The following is a 7412-nucleotide window of genomic DNA, read 5'->3' on the forward strand; positions in this document are numbered from 1 at the left end:
ACAAATACAATTTATTTAAACATACAATATAACATTTTATAAAATATTGTAACAAGAAAAAGTTTCTTACAAAACAAGATACAAAGATTGTTTAAAAAAAATATTCTGCATGGCCATCAAAAAACACTGTATTAGGGAATGGATTTATATGTACTAATAAAGTGCTGGATATGTAAATAAATATTTAGTTATTTTAATCAAAATTTGGAATTAAATATGGACTTACCAATGCGAAAAATGACTATTTTCATTAACCAAGTGGCTCACTCAGCTCAATAAAATGCATTAACCTTACATGACATTAATTGTAATACAAAATATGTTAATTTTTTGTTACCAAAACAACGGATTACCACTTTTAAGTGTTGAAATGTAAACCTCCTTCAGTTATCCTGAAGATATATTGAGTGAAACTGCATTCAATATCACATTAAGTGATGTGAGTAGCCTATATTTAAAATATGCAACGGATTTCACTGAAAAATTTGAGCTTGCATTTTCTATTGTTGATAAGAATGTTAGAATAACAGATGCACTGTCTACTGTCAAGATTTAAAATAAACAGAGTGTACAAGAAAGGAAAATGCAGAAATAGCATGAATATGAAATATATGCCAGAAAGTGTTTGAAAATATGGAAATTATGTGTAAAAATAACTAAAAGTAAATATGGAAATTATGTGTAAAAATAACTAAAAGTAAATATGGAAATTATGTGTAAAAATAATTAAAATATGTAAAATATGTGCTAAAAACTAGTATATATATAAAATATAGAAAATAAAAACAGCATTTTCGAGCTTACGTACCACAAATCCGCAAAGATAATACAAAACAACATTTATTTTAGCATTATATGAAGATATGTATTTGCATATAAATTCATTCCCTAGTGATCATATTGTCTCAGAAATTCTTCAAAGGCTTAAGGGTCTACAAAATTGTATATAGCTTGCCTGTTCTATCACTCTGGAAGTTGAAATCACAATTTGCAGACTTATAAACTGTCAACAGTTAAAGAACTGTGACCAAAATGAGAAAGACTCTCACAAAAAGCTTACTTCCAATCCTCATGAGGAAAGTTGCACCAAGTCTTGTAGATGTATTGAATCCACGTGGTATTATTTTAATAGGGACAATGTTGTGTTCATGAATACCAGAGGATACGATTTCAAAAGCCTCATTACTTTAATATTTTTGACATACACTGGTATTTACATATAAATTCAAAGGACGGAAAAATACTTTTCATGAATGTGTGCACATACATTTCAGCCACCACGTACATAGTAAACAGTCAAACACTGGTGAGAACACATTTTTGTCCAACACCTATTCTCTATCATTGTCCCATATCTGGCCATACTACAGGAACATGCCATCATCATTTCTGATTCTGAAGTGAACATGAAATAGCAAGGATGGAGATGTGCAGCTAAAAAATCGAGAAAAACTCTAAACACTTACCACACAAACGGCAAGATTCTATATTTTGCACCCTGGCCGCATTTTCAACATAGAAGGAAAAAGATCATGTAGCTAGGCTACGAAATATAGACACTTCGATATTGTGCAGTACATGTTTACCATTTCCTTCCTATATATTGTCGTATGAGAACCAGATGATTAATGTAATTCCTCTGAGGAGCTCTATTTGGAGTCAGATTGATATATATCCACTTCTAATCCTTAGCAGTAAGGTGGAGTCATGTATCTCCAACTTACTGACTCTTTTTAACGTTTTGATTACAGAGTCCATTTTGCCATGTAAGCCCCCCGGGACCGGGCCAATTTTTAGCAAAATGCAGACTTTCATTTAGATGACTGTACATCAGAGGCTACTTGCCCTAGACAGACAAATGATATATTGTTATACGCGGAATGAACCATAGATTCGGACTATATACAATTTATACACATTCAGTATATATATGGAGAGCGGAGGAGAGGAACCAGAAAAATCCAATATTTATGAAGAAAAATGCCTCCCCCCTGGACAACAAAGTACAGGACATTGCAAAAAACACATGGAAATGATCGCAGGCATGTTAGGAACAAGAAAATAATTGCACTATTATCATATGAGCAATAGAACACGATTTGTACCCCCAAAACGACATGTCTGTGTGCCACTGACTCAAGCCTTGGATTGCAGTTACCTTGAAACGACTGTATATTGGAGGCTAATTTCCCTAGACGGATGAATCAAATACCGTTATACGTGGAAAGAACCATAGATTCGGACTACCTACAATTTATGGACATTGAGTATATATATGGAGGGGGGAAGGGGAGGAACCGGAAAATTCCAATATTTATGAAGAAAAATTGGGTTCCCCACTCTCCCTGGACAACAAAGTGCAGGACATTGTCAAAATACACATGGAAATGATCGCAGGCATGTTTGGAACAAGAAAATAATTGCACTATTATCATATGAGCAATGTCTGTGTGCCACTGACTCAGTGTGCCACTGAAATTTGTCAATGCACAGCCACACATTACAAGAACTTTTCGGTGCACAACCACGATTGTTAGTGACTCAGAACCGTGGAACTTCTTAGAAGTGTGTTCTCAGTCTATTTTTGGACATTGCCAGTCACATTGCAGTCACGTGACGAACACCTGTACTCTAGTGTAAGGATTTCTCTTTCCGCCTGCACTTTGATCCTTTACTTTGTTACACCCCCTACTTCCTCCACCCCTAACTCCCTCCACCCCTTTTGCCGAAACTGAAAGTACTTTGCAACTTCCTGCTACCGACCAGCAAACTATTCCCAAATCGAGGTTGAAATGCATTATAGCGGAACAAAAATTCCAGCCTTTGATGGGCACAATGCTTTTTTTCTTGAGAAAAAGCTGCCATTTTCCTGCTTTTTTTTTTTTTTTGAACACTAAGATATGCAAGAGTCCTTACAGTGCAATATATGTGTTAACAACAATATAAGAGAAGAAAATTGCAATTCCAGCGAATAATAGCGACATTATGACGTAAAAACTATGAACATGTCAAAGTATCTCGATCGAGATACCTGGTCCCCGAGGGGTTACAGGTAAGTATCTCGATCGAGATACCTGGTTAATAAGAGGTTAAGAGTCAGATGTATTCCTAAGAATACATTATTTCCTCTCTCCTGTGAATTTGGTAAACTGGAGTTACAACCCTTTGGTTCTCACATGACAATATATGTGTGTGTGTGTGTGTGTGTGTGTGGTGTGTGTGTACACATACATACAAGGTCTGTCCAAACAGAAATCAAAGTTCAAAATAGTATGCCAAAATATTGATACCCGTTATTATCTGCTGGCATTGCAAAGTAGCATCACTGTACACAGTTTAAATTCCATCACAAAGCATTCAAGTGGGGCAGTGTTCCGTGATTGTGGCAATTTTCTGAGGCTTCAAGCATTGGCAAACAATATGTGGATGCTGTACCACGGCAATGCTCCAACACATTTGGAGCTCCTTAAAGAGTTTTTGGCAAAATATAATGCAACTATTGTTCCCCGAGCGGAAGACATGCTGGAAGTAATGTTTGATTGAGTTTTGTTTAAAGTTCACTTGTGAACTGATAGGCTAGTTGGGGCTGGACCTACAGTTTGAAGCAGGATCCGAACCATTATGCACCTCCACTGGGTATCTAACCCGGGACCCCTTGATTACAAGGCGACAACGTTACCACCATGCCATCGGGAAGGCCTCGATGGAAGTAGCGAGTGTGTTAACAGTGGAAGGAACCACTTTGAAGGGATAAATGTACAAGTAAAAAAAAATAATTCTCAACAAATTTGGTTTCTTTTTGAACAGAGTATGTATTTATAAAAGAAGAAATAATAATTTAACAGCCTCTAGAGCTCCTATTGTTCCTTAGATTATATTTGGTCAATATTTTTTTTTCAATTTTGATTGTTTTTCAACTTCTGATATATTGTTACACTGTTTAATTTAATTTTACTCTTGGAAAGGACATGTGCATGTGTCAAAATATCAAGTGAATACAGAAGTTCTCACCACAAGTAGCATTTTGAATATTTAATATAATATGCTTGTGATTACACATACCTACACAATATGCAAAGATGTAGACTTTTATCATTCCATTCGTATTGGAGTATATAAAAATGCATTTGCATTTTTTGTTGTAGTAGATAATGTAAAATATAAAAGATAATGTTCCTCATTGGACCTTATCCTATCTCGAAGTAACTTCTCAAAACATAATAGTAAATATAAAGAATAAACAATACTGTGATACAGAAACACTTAAAAATGCTAGCTATCTTTCACAACAGATAGGCACAAAACTGGACGGAAACAATATATTTTAACCTCCTTCAGCATGAATCAAATATAAGGGTCATCCCCCCCCACATTTTACATGCTATCATGCAATTTAATGTCTTTTCATACTATTATTCTCTGAGGAAACATTATTCAACAATGTTGAAAATTGTCATTAATTACGTTTAATTTCAAGATGAATTGTACAAGTAGCATTTTGAAAAATCTTTCTACATATACATTGAATAATGACCACCCCAGTGCAAAGTGAATGTGACCAGCTGATAATGTGATGATCGAGAGGGTGTTGTTGCCCACCGAGAACTGTCTGTTGATCAATAGGTAGTGTGTGCCTGGTCATGATAAGAACAAGACAAGACTTATAAGGTAAAAGGATACACTCACCGGACAGTAGGAAAATTCAAAATTTTCGCTAATTTATAGCATCATCGGTGTATATATATATCAGTGGCGTATGCTGGTTCTAACGAGTGGGTAATCTCCGACCCTTGATCATCAAACTCCAAAAGTTTCCGTGCATTTTATATCAGGATCCATATGGGATTTAGGAATATTTTGTGGGAATGTTTGTCTTATTGTGGCGACCACAATCAATTAATTCTCATTATTGCAGTTTAATATACGTGCAGAATTTCAAATAATAAAACAAGACAGTATTATAAAGCAAAATAAAAAAAAACTGTGAAATATAAAATGAAAGACATGCACTAGTGAAATATAAACCCTCATTATTAATTTAAGTGCAAAATTCAACTTACTCCAGGACTCAGAATGAAATTCCCTATGAATGATAAAAAAAATTCCCTTTCCGAGCTCCAAATTCCCTGCGATGACAGGTTTTAAAAGTTCGAATCAGTGCAGGCCTGAGCCAGAAATTTATTTCGGGGTGGGGGTGGAGAGGAGGGTACTCATTAGCAGCCGCCACATAAAGTTGAAAAAGTGGGGGTAGAAGTTCTGAAGATAAATCTCAGATAATTACAACGTATTATGCAAGGTGTTTAATCTGCAAATGAAGTAAAATTAATTACCACTATACACTTTTTAAATTAGATATATGAATGATTTCGGGGAGGGGATTTCAGCTCCCCGAGTCCTCCACCTGGCTACGTGCCTGATGTGTTTGTTCCTTATATGTTTTAGTCGTTCATCTTCATCACTATTAATCTAAAAAGGTGGAATACTAACTTAAATAAACTAAAATATATGTAATTTATTTATATCTTTTCCTTTAAAAAATATTCAGTTCCGTGAAGGAAGTACTCTCGCTGCTTTTGAAGATTAGAGAGAAGAAACAATCACTATTTTTGCAAATACAAGAATGGGGGGGAGTCAGCTTATAGGTGCATTAATTGCTTAAGTTTTGAATTTTAATTTAGTTTGCTTCATCTTCAATATTTAAGCTTTTTCCTTTTGATAAATTTCTATGTAACAGACATCAGCAAGACAGAAGTAAATGTATAGTGAAAGTTAGCGTAGAATTGGTTTGCCTATGTTATTCATATTTTCCTGTTCTTCGCACTTTACCGGGTATGTTTTCCCTATATCCCTTACAGAAGGCACTTTGTGAACCCAAAATACCCGTTCCTGAGAAATGTCCCTGCCATAAAAAACACAGTTTCTATGTTTAGCGGCGACATAGCCTTTGGGAGAGAATTGTGGAGGAGGGTTGTAGGAGGTCAATGGTCGCCAGCGGAGGGAAAGGCAAACTCTAGGGGTTGAGACCGGTGGACTCTCACCAGAAGGAGCTTACCCTGGCCACGGAATCGCCGTGCCTGAGAAGCAGAGTTTCCTCCCCCCTCTTTTCTTTCTCTTCCCTTCTCGCCAAGGGTTGTAAAGGAAGCGGGTGGAATGACGTCAGGGTGAGATTCCCTAACGTCATTCCACCGGCTGGAGAAAGGTTCCCGGACATTCAGCGGCAAACGGTTGAAAGCATTCGCGGCACGTTGGAAGTAAAGAAATGTATGCATCTAAATTGGTTTGGAAGAATATTGCGAAGAAATGTATATATTTTTTTTTTTTAAAAAAAAAGAAAGAAATACAGCCGGGTCATCTGCGATTACCTACATGAGCCAGAGTATACACCGCTGATATATATATATATATATATTAAAAAAAACCGGTGAAATGCTGAAGTGATGTGCGAGGTGAGTGGCAGATCTAAAGACTCACAAAGGCCAAGAGATGCAGCACAGTGCAACACAATACAACATTGGGCATCCTGGAATAATTTCTAGCATCATGTGCTGCTCTTGCACTTATGGGCAATGCCAGCAGACACCCACCATGCCCCTTCTCGCCAAGGTTTATCAGTATAGCAGACTTGCCTGGCACAACGAGCTTACATTTATTAATTATACTACTGCATTCTTTATTCCCCAAACATGACTTTATCTTTCCATTCAATATTAGGATCAACTGTATCAAAATTAATCACACCAGATATTATAAAATATCTATGCAATATTGTGCATGGTGCATGGGTCTAATCAGGCCTTACAAGTTTGTTCTACATTGTCTCAAAAGGCTTGATTGGTTAATTGATTTGGTGTTTAAGTCAACTTTATGCACAGTATGGCTAATCAGAACTCGACCTACAGTTCAAAGTGGGATCTGAACCACTACGTGCCTCCACCTGGTATCGAACCCGGGACCCCTTGATTATAAGGCGACAACGCTACAACTGCACTCTCTCAAAAGAAAAGATGAACAAATGCTAAAATGAAACCAGTTATAAACTGCATTATTTTGTTAGATTTGTAATGAATGTGAAGGTATAATTCACGTACACTGGCTCTGTGCAGTACATTTCTAAATGCACAGTTTCTTTTTCTAAAGCAAAACCCATTGCAGTCACCTTGGTTATATTCATTAAGAAGGGAAATGAACCATTTAGATTCTTCAAGGAATATTTGCAATTTTATACTGGACCTGTAGGATATTGCTTATTGGAAAATTTTATGTCAGAACTATGTCAATATCAACCAAATTTCACAACAATTCATGCCCAGTTTATATTCAGCATGTACATAAAATCTGGTAACATTTTCCTCAATTTAGTGCACAAAGACTACAAATTACATAACTTTCATACACAAGCCTCCCAAGTTAAT

The 7412-nt window shown here is 36.2% G+C and overlaps 1 protein-coding gene across 1 annotated transcript in view; it reads right to left on the reverse strand.

Moving 5' to 3' along the window:
* The window catches only part of LOC145986652 (scavenger receptor class B member 1-like), a 62525-nt gene continuing 55113 nt past the window's right edge, over nt 1–7412 (reverse strand). The window contains exon 9 of the mRNA XM_083120926.1: nt 1–7412. This exon is cut by the window's right edge and continues 1021 nt beyond it. The gene's annotated coding sequence lies outside the window, so the exon portion shown is untranslated.

The sequence above is a fragment of the Lepisma saccharinum genome, chromosome 4 (assembly GCF_977018435.1).
Source record: "Lepisma saccharinum chromosome 4, izLepSacc3.1, whole genome shotgun sequence".
Taxonomy (NCBI): Eukaryota; Metazoa; Arthropoda; class Insecta; order Zygentoma; family Lepismatidae; genus Lepisma; species Lepisma saccharinum.